Source organism: Molossus molossus, unplaced genomic scaffold (assembly GCF_014108415.1).
Source record: "Molossus molossus isolate mMolMol1 unplaced genomic scaffold, mMolMol1.p scaffold_m16_p_6, whole genome shotgun sequence".
Classification (NCBI taxonomy): Eukaryota; Metazoa; Chordata; class Mammalia; order Chiroptera; family Molossidae; genus Molossus; species Molossus molossus.
This window is the reverse complement of record NW_023425399.1, coordinates 62,058,676-62,077,977: the sequence shown is the minus strand read 5'-3', so window position 1 is coordinate 62,077,977 and position 19,302 is coordinate 62,058,676. Positions and strand designations below refer to the sequence as shown.

The window sequence follows — 19,302 nt, the reverse complement described above, 5'->3', positions numbered from 1 at the left end:
ACACCTTGACCAGCCTGTTGAGAAGAGCTCATCAGGCCCACTCAGGAGACCAAAGCTGTTACATGGAACCTGTATGGCTAGTGCTGCATTGCATACAGTGTGTAGCATAAGTAAACTGCATAGGTAAATAGTGTGGCTGCCAGAACCTGAAGAAAAAGAGGACCCAAAAGAAAAGGTAATTATACATTTTATTATTACTTTATTTATTGAAATAAAATCATATCTGTTTTATGACTAATCAAACATTCTTGAATGACAAAGAGCAAGAATGCATGACGTCTTAACTCTCATATGTTGATTGCTTATTATACTTCATAACTCCTTCCGCTTTTTGTTTCCAACAAATTAGGCAGAATCAGTAATGCTGCCAAATCTGGTTGTAAAGAGGTGGTGGTTGTAGTTTTGAAAAAATTGCATGCATCAGCATAGGAAGCATTTGGAGAAGGGAGCAATGGAAGCGGCTGACCACTTGTAGCAGCAGCCGTAGAATACCTACCAGTGGTGCAGGCAGGCAGGTGCACTGCCATATCCTGGACCAGAAGGCCTGCCCCGTGGGTTTTATGAGTTCACTCAAATCACATTCAGTGTGGTAATAGCCTTCCTGATTGATGAATGCTGTTGCAATTTGAGCTGTGGACCCTTTGTGGATTTAATATAATTTTTGCTTACATATACATGGGCTTTTAGAGTTTTTGAAATGCTTTCACAGATATGAAGACAACCACTCATTCTACAAAGAAGGAAACCAAGTCTCAGAAACCAAAATATTTTGTCCAAATTCATAAGGCTAACAAGTGGATTCTGAAGGAAATAGAAACTAGGGTTTCTGTATCCTGCTTCAGGTCACATGCAGGTGTACCACACATAGGAGAGAGGAACCTAGACAATGAACAATTTGTTGTGTGTTTTATGCTTTGTTAATGGGAAGTAAAGGGCCAAGTGAGGATCATCACACCCAAGTCTGCTGGTTCTGGCCCTGGTGGCACAGGAATGGGCAGGTAGAAATGGCCTGGAGGAGGTGCGGACTTTCACTAGATGGGGAAGCCTTTGGATAAGCCAGGTAAAAGAAGCCAGAGCTTTTGTTCTGAGAAGTGAGTGGACATGCCATCCATGGTCAGAAAGAGCACCTGACTTGTCTCATGGGTGAAACTCTGCTATGGGGCATGACAGCATGTGAAACAATCACATTGGATCAGCTTCTCAAATAATCAAATAATCTTGGGATGGCATTAGACCCCACCAAGCATCAAAACTTCATAAACATAACACAAGAGGCCGTGAGGAGAACTGTCTTCTAATAGTTTGCTTTTCACTCATGATTTTAAACAGTTCATGCTGGCCCCTTTTATCTTGTCATGACTATTTATTTTTCTGTTTTGTTCTGGTGGGAGAGCCTAAGGCAGAGTGTGATTCAGAGGGAGCTGGTGGCAGGCAAGGGCTCTTGGGAACAGCCAAGGCCGAAGGGGGCTGCCTTTTCCCAAGAGAGTGAAGAGCACAGTGGATGGTTAGAGCACTGTTTCTGGAGCCAGACAAAGCAGCGTTTGTGTGGCTCCCCTTAGAGAGTACGATTTTACAAGTTGCTTATCCTCTCTAAGCCTGCTTCCTTATCTGCAATGTAGAGGTAATAATAGTACCTAGTGTACCTCACATTTATATAGTCTTCCATAATGTGCTATTACTTCACTGTAGTCTATCTTCAACACAAATTTATATACACACGCACACATAAATGCACACACACACACAAATGCACATAGGCACACACATGCATGCACATTCTCAATCTAGCTGATTTTAAGAGAACTGCAAATAAAGTGTCAGTAGTTTCTCATGCTGTGTCTAATAGCATTCCAAGAATGAGTTGGACAATTCCCTGATGTTTATCTCTTTTATATATAAGTAGCAGTAAGGAAGGTTACGAGACCAAAGAGACATTCAAATTGTAGATTTGTTTTTTGTCTCCCGGTCAGTTGAAAAAATTTATAGGTTTGAATCAATCCCTGCCATTGACAGCAGGGGTTGGCAACCTCTGGCCTGCTGCCTAGTTTTGTATAGACTATGAGTTAAGAATGGTTTTTACCTTATTTATTTATTTATTTATTTATTTATTTATTTATTTATTTATTTATTTATTTACTTATTTTATCCTCACCCAAGGATATTTTTCCATTTTTTTGTACAGATAGAGTGGGAGGGAGAGAGAGAAAGGGAGAGAGAGAGAGAGAGACATCGACGTGAAGAGACACATCGAGTGGCTGCTACCCGCACGACCAACCAGGGCCGGGGACAAACTTGCAACCAAAGTACGTGCCCTTAGCGGGAACCGAACCTGCGGTCTCTCCGGACCGCAGGCCGACGCTCTAACCGCTGAGCCAAACTGGCCAGGGCTTACCTTATTTATTTATTTTATTATTTTTTGCATTTATCTTCAGATAGAGTGGGAGGGAGAGAGGGAGGAAGAAAGAGAGAGAGAAACATAGATGTGAGAGTGGTCACCACCTACACGACTCCTGCCAGGGCCAGGGACAAATTGCAACTGGGGCATGTGCCCTTAGCAGGAACCAAACCCGGGACTCTCTAGTCCATGGGTTGATACTCTAACCGCTGAGCAAAACTGGCCAGGGCTGGCTTTTACCTTTTTAAATAGGGGGGGAGAATCATAAGAATATTATTTTGTGACATGTAAAAATTATATAAAATTTGATCTCATGTTGATAAATGCATGTTTATCGGTGCACAATCATCTATTTAGATGTTATCTACAGCTGATTTCACATTACAACAGTAGAGTTGGTTGTTGTGACAGAGATGGCCATATGTCTGCAAAGCCTAATATATTTCCTATCTGCTGCTGAACAGAAAAGACTTGCCAGCCCCTGATGTATATGGTTAAGCCACTAATCTTTTTAGGTCTTAGTTTTCTCGTCTGTAGAATGCAGAAAATGATTCCCAACTCACAGGAACAGATTGGGGATTGGATGAGATCTATGTAACCTATAAAACAGTCACTGGTGTGTAATGGCCATAAAATGAATCTTGGTCCTTCCCTCTTTGCTCTGTCCCACCCCTTCCAAGAAAGACACTGATGCCACATAGCCATATTTATGAGATGATAGTCCCCCTTGGCTGTGGAGAGTAAGCTGACTGTGGCATTACTATCATGTTTATATATTCTGCTGTTTCCTGGAAGCCCAAATGTGGAGGCAGGCCCCACATCTCCGTCATGGGCCCTTTTTTCTCCAGCATATCAGTTACTTATTTCCATAGTAACATTATGCAACAGGCAACCCCAAAGCATCAGTGGCACATAACAATATACATTTATTTAGCTCCTGAATCTGAGCCATTCCATGGATCTGAGTGGCTCCCTCACAGTTCTGGAGCTTGGCTAGCTTTTGGCTGCCCTAGGGTGGACTCAGCTGGACCAGCTGGTGCTACATGGCTTTGAATCATGTTTCTTTCAGCCACCAGCAGGCTAGCGCCAGTGTGTTCTCATGACAAGTGCAAAGGTGCAGGAGCAATCAAGCCCCATCACCAAGTAACACTCAACCATTTCATCTGTCCCACTGGTCAGGAAAAGTCATAAGGCCAAGCTCAGAATCCAGAGGCTGGTAAACAGATTGTACCTCTTAGTAGGAGAAACAGCAAAGTCACATGGGACAGGGTGTGAATAGGGTGACAAACTGACTGAACACTAATACAATGGATCTACCACTCATTGGGGCTCCTGGACCAGAGCCTTTCTGCTCTCTTCCTCTTCCTCCAATCAATACTTATTATCAAAATAGGCTCTAAAGCCAATTCATAAACAAAAATTGTTTTTGGAAGGAATAACAAAATTTTAAATACTATACTTATTGGTACTACTTAAATTTTAACTGGAAACAAATTTTGAATTAAAGGCACTGCACTCTAATGGTGGAATTTCAGGCAGGCAGTGAGAGGCAGTAGTTGGTAGAATTGTGGGAGAAGAGAACCTGTCTTCCCATTTCCTTTGGGGGTATACAACTTAGGTGGTCCCCTACTTGGCCAGCTGGCAGCAAGAGTGGAAATGGAAGCTATTTACTCAGGGAACTCTGACCGCATGACTATTAAAATCTCTTGGAAACCTTGACAGCACTCTACTCAATACCATTAAAAAGGCTTCACTCCCTTGCCAGCTGGTGGGCCTGGGAGTGACCCTCTTCCCCCACCTAGTCCCACTTTAGAATTCTTCCAACAAAAACATTTGTCCTCCAATTGTCATAGAATTCATCGAAAACTCTCCAGACATTCAATTCACTGATTGTTTTAAAAAATCATCTTTTCATGTGGCTGTAATTCTGATTTGGGAAACACTGTTCAAGCTGATTCATTTGTTTACCTGTAATACTACATGTTCTGTGTATGTTTGCATCTATTTGGGTAATATTGGCATTTTTTTATGCATATTCATGTCCAAATAGTGAGAACAGAAACAATTGGTTCTAGGAATTCTATGCATATGACTGGGGAATCGTGTGCACATTCTTAAATAATTTTTCACTCATATGGCTAAGAGGTCCCCCGGAAATAATCTTTTTGTATTTTCCATTATACCCTGGGTATTTAGTCTTTCACTTTTTTGTTCATTGAAATCCAGTGCACTTTCATTGGGCAACTGGCATGGTTGGCATGTTCTGCATTATTGATCCAGAAATTAATACGGTATGGATTTGTTCTCTAGAAACACAGTCCACTGAGCACTGCTAACAAAAGAGACATTTTTAGACAATTCTTTCCTAAGTGGCCAAGAGTTCTCCACCTCTCTGGGATTCAGAGACATTTATCCAACTGAAACCAGAGCTTTGCCTCCATCAGGACTGTAAGAAAACTGAAAAGATGATCTATTCCTTCCCCTCACTTTCTGGGGAGGATGGAGACTTTTGATCTTCATAGGTCTCACCATAAAGCCCCCTCTCTCTCTCTTTCTCCTTATCCATCCAATTCCTTTCTCTGCTTCTTCGGAGAGGATGAAAATGTCCAAACTCAGCCAGAGTTCAGCCTCAGTCCAGCAAGTAAACAATCACTGAGCTAGGTGCTGGGTCCAGATAGTCTTTTCCCAAAGATCAGAGTCAGTGGGGGAGACTCAGTGTCCCTAAATACTAAATAAGTGGCAGTACTGTGCCTATACCTAAAATCCTATAAGGACATAGATGAGGAAGGAATTGATGCTGATGGAGAATTTGGGACTTAACGAAATTCCACAAAGCCTTTAGAAGCAGCTTTGATTATTTCCTTTTGTTAAATTTACTCAAACATGCAAGCGTGTATATAAACATCAGTCTTTCTCTCAGTGATTCTGTGGGAATTCAAAATGTGCATCTATTTAGTCTAAGATGAAATACTGGTTATAGGATGAAAAAAATTAAACATGCATTCCTCAGTGCTCGGACCTCAACCACAAACTGAACTAACAAAAAGAGTCATTAAATCACTGTGTGCTTAAAATAACAAATTTGAAAGAAAAATGTTCCAAGACATTAAACTTCAAAATAATCTCTGATTGTAATCCTTTCTGCTCTTGTCGTCATTGGGGCCTCCCTAAAAATCCGGGGAGAGACTAGCAGGGGTCCTGGGAGGAAACACACAGGCCCTGCCAGATGATTCAGTCGGGTGCTTGGTGTCCCATAGGACTCAACATTTCTAACAAACTGTTTGTATGTGGACATCAGAGTCCAGAATCAGCCTCAAAACCCACAGAAGACTTTTCTTCCAGAAGATCCTGAGAAAGTGGAACAGCAGACATTAGTAGGTCTACTGAGGCGGGTGAGTAGGAATTCTTCTGTGGAACAGGGCGGGGGGGGGCGGGGGGGGACAGGACAAAGCATTTGTCTTTTCTCAAAGGGCAGACTGTCCCTGGAGTAGGATTTCTCAGTCCCGAAAAAGGGACATGTGCATATCAAAGTCCCCCAGAAGTCTTTTGTGAACTTACCCCCTCCTCCACTGCTCTGGCCTGCTCCCTCCCTCGCTGTGAGCCTCTGTCCAAGGCTAGGCCAGCTGGGGCCTCTTCACTACCTGTGCAAGAGAAGGAGAAGCAATAGCGACTAAATAATATACAATTTTAAAATATATGTCTCTACCCCCAAAACTGATTGATCATAATCAGAAAATCAGATACATATTTATAATATTATAATAATACTACTATGTTAAAAAACAATTACTTTCTGACTTTAATTGGTGGCTGGGTACTTAAAATCTATCAGAGGAAATCCAAAATAGTGGGAGGATGAAGGAGATTGAAAGGTGAGGGGGGCCAGCCTAACCCAAGGGCGGAATGGGCACCTGGAATGATGGAAAAACTAGAAACCAGGTCTTAAGAGGAATGTTTATAGAACTAGTTACTGTAGGCAAAAAACAAAGGGTAGATGACAGCAGTTGTCTTCAAATGTTTGAAGCACTACTATTTGGAGGAAGAAAAAGCTTTTTCCGTTTTTTTGTTTTGTTTTGTTTTTGTCTCCAGAAGGCAGAATTAGAGCAGATAGGAAAAGGTTACAAATATCCAGGTTTTGCATCAGTATAAAAAGAACATTCTAACAGAGTTGTTTAGAAAAGCAATGATCATTCCCTAAGGAGGAAGGGATCATGCATTTGAAGTTGTTCAGCAAGAGCTGGAGAAGCACCTGTCAGAGATGCTGGAGGAGATACTCCCCCACCCCCACTCTAATTTGGGATGGAGGGTAAACCAGAAGGCCACCAGGGTTCTTCCTAAAAGGCAAATTCATTGTTTACAAGTCATCCATGAACATCCAAGGCTGCTTTCCCTGCTGATCCTCAGGGGTAGGGGAGGGGAGGGGAGGTTGATTCATCTGTTTGTCTGCAGGGTGAGTCCTTCCTGAGTTGGTAAATGGGGATGCTATAAACATTTTCCTACTCCATTCCATATTTGTACAAACAAATGTGTTTTTACTAAAACTAATGTAAATTTGTGTTTACTAATGAATACTGTTGCCCCAAGCACTGACTAACCAAGCAGACCTCTTTTTTCAACCCAAATATCTAAGCCCAGTTGTTTTAAACATTAACCAATGAAAAAGAATCCACATTTGTCTTAATTCTTAACTACAGAAATGACTGATAACAAACCCAAAGCCAGAGCACCTTCCAGGTCAGCAGGGAAGTATTAGTCAGAAGTGTAATGGAGTCTCATGAGCACACAGTGTATATGGAGTCCAGCATTGAATGGAAAACTTCTATGGCACAATCCCACAGCGTAAGCATGGACAGCTCACCACTTATCTGCCTAAGAAGCACAAGAATGCTCAGAGAGCTGGGACATTGTTAATCCAACAGGTACACTGGTCTAACTACCCAGGGATCCAAGGATAGTTATGAGGGTCAATTTTACCAAATGATACCTCAGACTCTAAAATAAAATAAATAAAATAAAATAAAATAAAATAAAATAAACCATTTCCCCAATAGGCCAAACACCAGAAGCATCCACACACTAGAACCATTCTATAGAGATTTTAAAAAAGAGCAATAATTTTAAAATTTGCACCACTATAATAGTGGAAGGGTAACGTACCATCATTCATGGCTCATGGTAATGGCATAGTACACAGGTTGCACTATGACCAGAACGTCATGATCAGTCCATGATGCCCTGCGATCTTTGTCTAAGCACAGTAATAGAGACCTGGTGAGATGCATCATAACAGACCAGAAATGACTCAAAGACTGTTTCATGTGGTGAGAATCTCATCTCAAAATGATCATTTTCCTATTGAGCTGATAAGATTCTAGATTGACACAGAAATATAGAAATCTGAAATGGAAAGTTGTAGCAAGAGCAAACAGATGATATTGGCAGATAGGTTCTAAAGAGAAGTGCAGTTATTTTCCACAAACATTTTACAACAGATCCTGATGAGAGTGATTTTGCCATACCCCTTCCTGTTCATCACCGAGATCTCCCAGGAGATATTTCCACACACCTCGTTATTGCATGATGTTTTCGAGCCACATTTCAGAAACAAGTGAGGATTAAAAATTATAATTTTCAGAGTGTAAATCTACAAATTAACCTTGTTTGTTGACTGGATCTACACCAGTGTAGAAAGAACTCTTGACTGGAAGTCAGTAGATATAAGTTTAAGTTTAGGTTCCTCAATGTCCTGGGTGAGGGGGACCTAGTCAGCTTCCTCATCTGGTAAGTGAGAGAGCAACCTCTAGCCTATCCACACCTGCAGAGTCACATGAATCAACACTGTGTGAGCTCAAAAGCACATGAGGTTTTGTGCTGAACAGAAAGAGTGCTGGACACGGAGCACAATCACTTGGTCTGGAATCCAGCTGCTTGTCATACTCACTCCTAATACTTTTTGTTTGTTTGTTTTTGTTAATCCTCACCTGAGTATATATTTTTTCATTGATTTCTAGACAGAGTGGAAGGAGGGAAGGGGAGAGAGAGAGAAACATTGATGTGAGATAGACACATCAATCGGTTGCCTCCTACATGACCCCAACTAGGGCTGGGGATCAAACCTGCAACCCAGGTATGTGCCCTTGAGCATGAATTGAACCTGAGAACCTTTGGTCTGAGGGCCAATGCTCTAACCGCTGAGCCAAATCGGCCAGGGAAGTCTTGATACTTTTTAATGAGACTTAGGTTTTTTAGTTTGAAAAATGAAGATTTAAATCCGTATCTTTTAGGATTAAATACAATAATTTTTAGATGCTCCCAGCAGCGTGATTTGAAAATGGAAGGTGTTGAATACCAACAACATAGTAGCTATAATTTATTAACCACTTAATAAATTCCTGGCCTCCTGCTATGTGCTTTGTATACATTCTGTCATTTAATGTTCATGACAACCTTGTAGGTAGTATTATTAACTCTACATCACATATAGGACATCAAGTACTAGAATAGTATTGTAACTCATTAAATGTCACACTGTTATTTCACTTTTTAAAGAAACAGCCAGACATTCTTTATCCAATTGAGGATAAATACCTGAAGAACTAGTGAATGTATTCTAACAGTTTATTTCTGTTCCTTTTTGGGAAATATCATTAAAGCTAGGATATTAACCACAAAAGAAAATCGGTCTTATTACTTGATACTTATTTCTTGTGGGTTTTTTTGTTTTGCCTAAAATGTTGTTACTCAGACTGCTCATCTACCTCTATCACTAGGCTCAGCTCAAAGTGATTTTATTTTCTACCACAAATCTAGACACAATTAAGAAAGACTTGCCATCACTTCAGGCATTCGACAGAACCTACCTTATTATCTAAAGAACATAGGTATAAACTATAAAATAAACTAAGAATGTAGAAAAATACCTTATTGATCTTCACATGGGAAATGGCTTATCAAACACAACCTTAAAAGCAAAAACAAAAAATCAAAAACAAAAGACATGAGGCACAGCAATGATAAATGTGATTGTATTAAAATTACAGATTTATGTTCAATGAAGGAAATGATAGACAAGGATGGCAAGAGTGACAGAATCATACAAAATATTTTCAATAAGTGAACTAAAAGAAAACTAATATCTATGCTAACTGGGACTATATAAAAAAATAAGTCAAAGATGGGATCTAATAGGAAAATAGGCAAGTAATACATATAAACAAATAATTAATGGAAGAATAGACCAAAAGGCTGACAAACAAATGAAGAGATACTCAAAATCATTATTGATCAGCAAAATATAAATTACAATGATAATGAGACATCACTTTGCACTTAAATGAGAGACATACATTAAAAAGTAGGAAAATGTCAAATATTCATGGAGGTGTGTGAGTAGAGAAACCTGATGTTAAAATACCTGGCAGGGCAATTGAAAGATGGTAGGGGCTAAAAACAATAGCTACATTTTATTTCATATATATTTTTAAATACAAAGAAAAGAGTAGATAATGTGCCGTGAGTGTTGAAAAACAGAAATGTGTGCAGAGACTTGAAGACTGATCATCTTCTACATGTGTCATTTTAATAAAATTTAGAACAAAAAAAATGACTAAATGCTAATTTTGAAATTTTTTTATAGTGAATATTTGGGTGTTTGCATATGTTTCTACATTAAAAGATAAACAAGGAAAGAAGACCATTAGAATTAAAGCATGAGGGCACTGTGCACTGCCGGGGAAAGGGGTGCCAGCTTCAAGGGGAAAATGATCCCAGTAATGTTGGGAGTTTGGAGGGTGGCCTTTCAGATTCTCACCTATAAATGGGCATAAATTTGCTCTTTTATTGCCCTGGACAGTAATAAAATTGTGTTGTACAAAAGAGTACTGTGTTCATAAGAAATAAAATGTATGCAAGAAAAATGTAGAGTCGGAGTCTTGTCTAGTTTAAAATTTCATTCCAAGGCATAACACACACTACAGTAAAACTATGTGATTCAGACAGAAAGCCCCAGCTTTGATGGATACTTGGGAAATTCAATAACGATTCTGACATAGTTTTGTCATCTGAAAAACAATATTATTGATAGCTTGTAGAGTTATATGGCAACCAAGTGAAATATTTTCAGAATCTTCTGCATTCTCTAAACTAATATATGTGTAGGTTATTACTTTGCAATTACTAAGTTAAGAAGTACACAGTGATGCAATAGTCAAGTGTTTGATTTCATTTTCATCTGATAATTTGAGATTATGGCCTTGAAGAAAGTTATAAAATACAGCAACCTGGTATTTTTTTGGTTAGTACAGAGAACCTAATATTAACAAGGGAATAGTTTTTAATAAGCCACTGATAATTCATGTGTTCCTAAGAAAATGCATTTGGAAAACCATATGTAAATGAGAACTCACTGAAAACTGCTCCTTGCATTTAGCCAACTTTTCCTGGTTGAATGATTTTTTAGAATCACATTAAAGCCTATTCATTATTTTGATATTGAAGGCCAACTTCTCACAGACTCATCCACCCAGGGAGTCTTCACCATCAGCTATGAAAGCCAGGGGGACTTGGAGCTCTGAGAATTGCTGAGAACTGAAGTAATTATCTCTGGCAAAACATGAGTGTGAACACCATCTGTCTGCTAAGGACAAGAGAGGGTAATGAAGAATGCTGAGTGAAGATGCAACCCTGGGATAGGAGAGCAACTGAGCAGCCAGCTTCTGCTATGTGGTTCTTCAGAAATACACACACACACACACACACACACACACACACACACACACCCCTGTTCACACACATCAGAATGTTCAAGTTTAACAGAGAATTATCCAAATTGACTTGTATGCTTCTGCTTGTGCATTTGTTCTCATAATTTGATTCAATAAAATCAACTTCTATCATCCTACACTCCTAATAAATGAAGCCTGTTCATTTTCACTAATAGATTTAAATGTCACAGTGTCACAGGTAAATGCATTTAACGTGAGAAAGTCAAGCTCATAAAATATTCTAACCTCTATGCTCTGAAACAGGGACCAGAAGTTTCTTCCCCCGCTGTCAGAAGCATATGATATAAATATGTGGGCTTCAGAAAAGATTAAAGGACCTCCTCCCCTCCCCCACATCCTGTTCATAATAAGATGTCAATGTACATTTCTCATTTGGACTACTCAGGCTAATAAGGGGCAGATAACATAGAAATCACGCTAAGCAATAAATAGCCAGTTCAAAAACAATTTACATTTAGGTTTGAAACATATTAAACAACACTCATTTTATTGTTTTAGTGACATACTGTGAATACCTATGACAATAGGATAATATCATTGAATTTTGGACTCCATAGGACCCCTGGTCTTGTTATACAGATCTGGCCCATTTCCAAACAAACCATGGACCAGCAAATCTCTGCTTCTTTGCCTGGCTGCTCCTTCAGCTGAGAATGTCATTCCCCTTGCAGTATATTATCAATCATTCATTAATTTTAGAATTAAAAAGTGAAGATGATGCAAGTAAGAAGAAAATACACCTCAAACACAAGAAGAAATGTTGAATCTCACTCATAGTAAAGGAAATTCTAGGTAAAACTGCACTAAGATACAATTTCTAATCTAGTAGTTTGACAAATTTTTTTTTTTAAGTTTGATAAAACAGCTTCTTTTCTCAGAAGCCGAACCAGGTTGAGGCGAGAAGGGCGCGCCGGCCCAGACAGTCGGGGAGGCACAGTCTTCAGAGAGGAGCCTGTGAAGCGGGGGGTGAAGATGGCACCTCACAAGGAGAAGGAAAAAAAGGAAGAGCAGGCCATTGGCCTCGGACCTCAGGTGGCTGAAAGAGAAAATGTTATTGGTGTCTGCCACATCTATGCATCCTTCAGTGACACTTTTGTCCATGTCACTGATCTTTCTGACAAGGAAGCCATCTGCCGTGTGAGTGGTGGGCTAAAGGCAAAGGCTGACCGAAATGGGTCACCTCCATATGCTGCCACGTTGGATGCCTAGGAGGTGGCCCAGAGGTGCACGGAGCTGGGCGTCACGGCTCTTCGCATCGAACTCAGGACCACAGGAGGAAACAGGACTAAGACCCCTGCACCAGGGGCCTGGGCAGCTCTAAGAGCCCTTGTCCGCTCTGGAATAAAGATCCGACGGATTGAGAATGTCACCCCCATCCCCTCCGACAGTACCCACAGGAAGGGGGTCACTGTGGTCGCGGTCTGTGAACAAGACTCCTCAAATTCCTGTTTTCTGTTGATAAATTGGCTTTGTGTGAGCTAAAAAAAAAAAAAGTTTGATCAACTATGTTTAGACTTAGGGAAAAAAAGACATTTTCCTATAGAATTGGCAGGTATGTAAAAATGTACAACAACTGGGGATGGCTATTTTAAAATATCTAGTAAATTATAAATACCTTCATCTTTGACCCAGAAAGTCCACTTCCAAAAATGTGTCCCATATATATGAAATAATATATGTACAAAGTTATTTAATACATTATAAATGCAAAAGGGTGTAGACAACCGGATGTGTATTAGCAGGGGATTGGTGCATTCGCCAATTATCTGAAATATATTATGGTGCATACATACAATGCAACATGATGCAACTGCAAAAAGCTTAAGGAAGCTCTGTATGTACTGAGGGAAATATCTACCAGATATATTGTTACATTAAGTACAGTCAACGTAGGTAACATTTCCAAAAGGAGGGAATATATATTTGTGTTTGCTGATGCAAACATGAAGAAAACCTCGGAGAAGACATACAAGAAGCCAATAATTATGGATACTTGTTGCTTCCTTCCAGTTTGGCAAAGGAGAAAACTGGGTAGATGGGGAGTATGCTGGGAGGACGAGAATATATTTTTATATTTTTTGATTTTTAAAACATGTTAATGTGTTATTTAATAAAAATTAAACAAATACACTTTCAAATATTGAAGTAGATTTGCCAATTTGGGGCCTAACTCCAAACACTGGAAATTGCTGCCTGATGTGATGTACCGAGCCTTCATCTGAGCCCATTGGAAAAAACTGTCCGATCACTTACAGGTATCTGGTGAGGGAGCAGAGCGCAGGGAGGTGAGAGGCGGAGGAGTGGGGGGAACATAGCATTTGCTTTCACGATAAGGACCCCTTTCAGGCTGAATCAGCTTTTTAAATAATAAGTTAAATAAGTGTATTATCATCTGTTTTTCCTTTTATTTGAACAAAAATGACCCATTCATTAAGACAAAATGGTATTAAATTATAGTGTCCTGGGATTTGAGAAATAATTATCCAACAATTCATTTAATTCACAATTATAATGACAAGACCAATAGAACTGAAGGAAAAACCCTGGATTTCCATTTTAGCACAATTGTGGAGAACCTCTGTCCTGTTGGAAATCACTTAAACTATCCGAATCTTTAGTTCCTTTCATGAAAAGTGGAGTCAGCCACATCTGTCTTGCTTGTCCTCACAGGATGTCATCAGATTCCATGTGACAGTGGGCTGGGAGAACACCATAAGCCAGGTGTTACCTCCCAAACCAGTGGTGCCTTAGGTGTACCAGCACGGAGCTCCTTGTTCTGTGCCTTCCTTCCCTCCCTTAGGATCCCTCAGGTGTGGTGACCAGAGACTTTGAGTGCTACAGGCAGACATAGTCCCAACAGAAGAGAAAATTCCTAGCTTTCTGCTCTTTCTGACAATGGTCAGCTTTCTGTTGGTCTTCCAGAGGATGAAGATGGCAAAACAATGGGCTGATGACTTTCAGAAGGACATCTACAATAACTCCTAGGACAAAGAGCTCAGAGCCCATCTAAAATGAAAATAAAAATCTTCTCCCCAAAAGACATTCTTGTAGAATTTGCACACATGAACTCAGCTACCATGTTTCTCTAGGTGTCAGGGGCTGGTGCTTAAATCAACCCTGGCCTTTTCAGCAGACACTATTCATTAAGCAGGAGCAGCCTCTCCACAAACTTTAAAACAAAATTCTAGCTCTGGCCGGTTTTGCTCAGTGGTTAGAGCATCGACCTGTGGTCCAGAGAGACCCAGGTTCAGTTGCCGCTAAGGGTGCGTGACTCGGTTGCAGTTTGTCCCCGGCCCTGATTGGGTCATGTGGGTGGCAGCCACTCGATGTGTCCCTTTCATGTTGATGTTTCTCTCTCTCTCTCTCCCTCCCTCCCACTCTATCTGAAGAAAATATCGAAAAATGTCCTCGGGTGAGGATAAAAGAAAACAAAACAAGAAACAAACTTCTAAATATGATCAGGCTCATGAGTTTCTTTCTGTCTTGGCGGTACTTCTCAAACATCATGAGATGGTCTTGGAGACCTCAAAGTTCACAAAATATATAGAGAGGTGTAGCCTTGTATCCTGATATATACATTAAAACAGGCTTAGCTCCAGGATGTCTCTCTGGAGTGAATGCCATTGGTAAAGATTTAACATATTCCTGACATACAAAACTACAGTCTTACCCATAAACACAAAAGGGAGTAGGAACGACTAGATCCTAGCCAATGAGTTAGCAAGAATTTACTCTTGGCTTTGGAATCCATTTTGCAAATGCAATACATATGTGAATCCTTCACACATTCTTCAAAGGAATCAATGTGTTTAGAGAGAATGCATGGTCTCAGGTCCCACCTGGAGGCCCCAGCATCCTTCCTACTTCGCAGATGAATTTAAGCCCTCCTCTTTGGTATCACAGGCTGTGGGCATAGAGGAGGGCAGCACCCGCTTTGCTCCTCTCAGTGAGATCTAACCCTTGAAGGGACCTAAGGGAATGTAATTATGTAGCCTGCATTCTGAAAAGGTTGGTAAAATGTCAGGAGCTTAACAGTGATATTTCCATATGGAAAAATTTTTGCCATCATGAGGAAAAAAAACGTTTTCCTTCACTTTAGTATTATGTCCTCCTCTGGTGATGGGATCTCTGGATGCACAATTTTGATTTTCAGATTAAAAGGTCTTAATGCTTTTGTGACTGGCTGAGTAATCCTTTGCCACACAGACACATTGTCCCACTTGAACTCACCATAAATGAAGAATAAACTCCTTCCATGAGCTCCTTAATTTCCGAAAAGGCTGAAAAACTCCCTGGCAACCCGGGTCCCGCTTTGCATCCATGCAGGGGGATTTGTGCAGCAGTCCCCACCCCCGCCCCATCCCCTGCACACAAAAAGGCTTCTATTTTTTCAGGGATTACATGGAGGGCAGAGAAAAGAGCAGTTGAAACACGTGATGCAGGGAGTAGTGTGAATAGCTGGGCCTAGGCTGGGCGCGTAAATGAGTCTGTGACTAATTTATTGCATGGGTTTCCTTCCCTAAGGCTTTGAAGGAGTCATGGTTGCACTCCACCCATCAAAATCATAATAACGATACATATCCTTGAAATACTCAGAGTTCTGTTCACCCAAGGAACTCAAAAGCACTTTGGCTCATTAGACATAAAATAAAATGAAATAAAATAAAATGAAATAAAATAAAATAATAAAATCAATGGTCGGAGAGATCTTTATCCTTAAAGACCATTGCCTCAAATCAAAGTTATTGATAAGGTATTTTGAAGAATATCATTTTATTCTAGCCTTTAGAGCAACTTCTGTGCTAATGTTTTGGCTCTGTATGCAGCCATCCCTGGGCTAGCCTGGCTCATCCATGAGGGGAGTGGGAAGGCACAGCCCAAATCTCTCTGCTCCCAGCTTGGTATGTAAAAGTACCCCACTATCTCTCCAGGCCTTTTTGCTGAGCACAGAAGTCCTGAGCAGAATAAGAAGCCCAGACTGGTTTCTTGCCAATCAATTTGATCAGAGCCAATTCCTTCCTCTGTTCCCGGAGGTTCAGTGCAACTGGAGAGAAGGGAACCTTAAGAGGATTAAATATCCAGTGAAGAGAGATGCTGAAAACAAATGGCAGGAGCTGAAGAGAGGAAAATACTGCAGGGAGTCACACATGTCAAAGGCTGCATATTTTTGTACTTTACTCCATCTCTAATTCTAGTAGCAAATTAGGAATGAAGTTGCTGAGTTTTAACTCCAATTCTAAAATTGTACACATTTACCAGAACCTGCGTACTCCTTTTGCTCACAAATGTGATAACTAGATAAAACAATTTAAAAAGCTATCAGATTCCAAAAGTACCTTAGAATACAATTTTGTTTATAGGGACCATCAATTTTCAAATTGGCATTGTTATGGCTTGAAATAAAATTAAATTCTATAATATGGCATCAGAGTTGCAATTAGAATTATATCAGTTAAACAAAGACTGCTTACATCTGGGGTTAGTGGTCATTATAAACCACCTTCTAGCTCAGAAACAAATTTTAATTATAAGATGATTTATCATTTATTAAGAAAAATAAATGCAGAAGCTAAAGATGATCAAATTTGTATTATGCTGTTCACAACGTAGAGTTATGAACTGTGCTATTTCCTGTGCTATTTTTTACATCTGTAAACACTCTTATCTGTCAATTTTGTGACTATATTTTTTATAAAAATGAGACTTTCAACAGTGTGATAGAAACTGTACCCAGTATTATTTTTTAAATAGGAGCCTTGAATAAAATTTGACAACATGGTGGTGGAACTTCACAAATGCTCCTGATCATTTGACTCATTTTAACCTCATCCTGTGGTTTGAATGTGGATTCTGGAAATCAGAGTGTGAACCTAGAGGCCTGGTCATGTGAGAAACAGGGCCGGAGGGCCTGGCTCTCAGATGGCTCAGTTCTCCTGACAGCGGCCTGCATCTGGAAAACATTACATAGCCTCATCCTTTATGTGGACCCATTATGTTCTCTCAAATTCATTATCAATTATCAACTGATGGTGAAGAATGTTTTTAATCAAAATGAAGAGGAAATAATTAACGATGAAGAAAGGAATCTAAAATGAAAGCTGAGTTCTGGTGATGGTGACAAGGAGACAAGTGCTGTGTGTCTCCTTCAATGAAATGGCTTTTAGAGGACTTTAAATCAGCAGAAGATAAGAAATTTGGCTCAATTGTATGTGAGAAGAAGTGAGGCCAAGCTCTAAGCTGATATATATCTTCAATGGCACTTAGAAGTTTTGTGGCACAGCCAGAAAACCAAGTTTTTGGCATATTGTTATCTACAAAGGGGAAATTTAACAAGAATACCCTTTCTGAGAATGAGACCGTCCCCCAAAGTAGTTTGGGATCTCAAGGAAAATCTCCCCCCCCCCCCCACACACACACAACCCATCTTCCTTATAGACCATTGATCTAAGGGCTGAGATCCCACTGTTCACAGAGAGCCTAACCTCAAATCCACCCAGCAACCTGGGATGGCTATGGACCTTCCACAAGATAGCTGTTCCTCCTGTGAACATGGTTTCTGCAAACCTTAGAGACTGGTGCTCAGAGTGTGTAGTCCTGCACTGGGCAGAGAGGCTGGTTTCTGTGCTGGAAGGACTGCCCCCGGCTCAACATCAGCCTGCAGAAACAGAAGTGCATCCGTTGGAAGGTGCAAGCCCTGAGATTTCATACCCTTTACCTGCATTAACAGACAGATGTGCACATAATTACATGTGGGCCCTGAGGGTGGGGAGAGGAAGTCAGCATGTTCCCATCTTCAGCTGGTCAGGAGGGCAAGACAAAAGTGCTTCTCCATCTTTCATGCCAAGAAATACATTGAGAGAGAGCGTGCATGCGCTTGCGAGAGCCCTGAGCTCATTATCAAGAGGTCTTTCTTCTCCAGCCAGCTTCAGAAAACCATCTGTTGATGTGTCCAGGAAATGCTGGCTGGGAACTGACAAAGGAGTCCAGAGGTGCTGGCCGTCTGGCACCTGTGTAAATGTCTGTCACAGCTAGGTTGACTGACCCCATAATCACCTCGACCTTGTTCAAGCAAAAGTTCCTCATAAACCTAAGTCTGATTTTAGCTATATGTCTGCTATTTCCCCTCCTTAGGAAGAAGCCAGTTGAATCTCCCAGCTTAGTACAGCTCCACAGCTCCATCATGGGAGCTTCTCCTCCTCCCCTGAGGTGGGGGGAACACCCCACTCCGTCCTGACATCAAGCACTCTACTTGGAAATACCCCAGCTGGGTGCTTTCTTCTGACTCGTCAGCACTTTCAGCCAGCATGCTCAGGAGCCTGGAATCCATTGTTTGTAAAGTAAATTCAGAGTCCAGGTTTACACACTCAGAGGAAAGGAGTTTTCAAACATGTTTGAACTCTGATGGTTCTTGAATACTCCCTTTTCAACATTCCCACCTGCCCTCCATCCCCTTTCCTGCTCCCTCAGTCACGGGTGATGTGATGTGTCATTTTCAACACATGTGTGGAGAAATTGATATGTGCTGTACTGAGGCAAGAAAACACTCATTAAGTCGATCAATTAACAGGCGTATATAATTTATCACATAAAACACATAACAGTGTGACCTTTCTGGTTTTGGCTTTCCTGAAATCCAAAGTCAAAACTCCGCGTTGTGGATAACCTATATTGAGAAAAAGTGCTTTCTACCATGCAGATTGATCTTCAGAGTTCAAAGTTTCATAATGCTATTTAAATAAATACACAAAGAAATAAATTTGAAAAAAATATCACCCCTTAAGTACACACTAACAATAAAAGAAATGGAAATTTAAGCAACTCTAAGGTATCATTATGACCATTACAAACCTAATCAAAAATCATCTAAGAATGATAAAACCAAGTATAAGTGAGATTTGAATACACCATTCAATTTTTTGTGGCAATGCTAATTGTTTCAATATTTCTGATGCTATATATATAAAGAGTAAGCTCACCATTCAGACTTAGCCCTTATCATTCCAAATAACCCACTTCCAGAATAACCTAAGAAAAAATTAAATGACTTGTACAAAATTAGAGGAAAATTAAAATAAACTCAAATACCGTCCAAAATGTTTGAATGAAAATAATATACTAGAGTCT

At 40.3% G+C, this 19,302-nt stretch overlaps 1 pseudogene; it reads left to right on the top strand.

The window, feature by feature from the left end:
- Positions 1-12,150: 12,150 nt before the first annotated feature.
- Positions 12,151-12,660, top strand: LOC118619223 (annotated as a pseudogene).
- Positions 12,661-19,302: the final 6,642 nt, after the last annotated feature.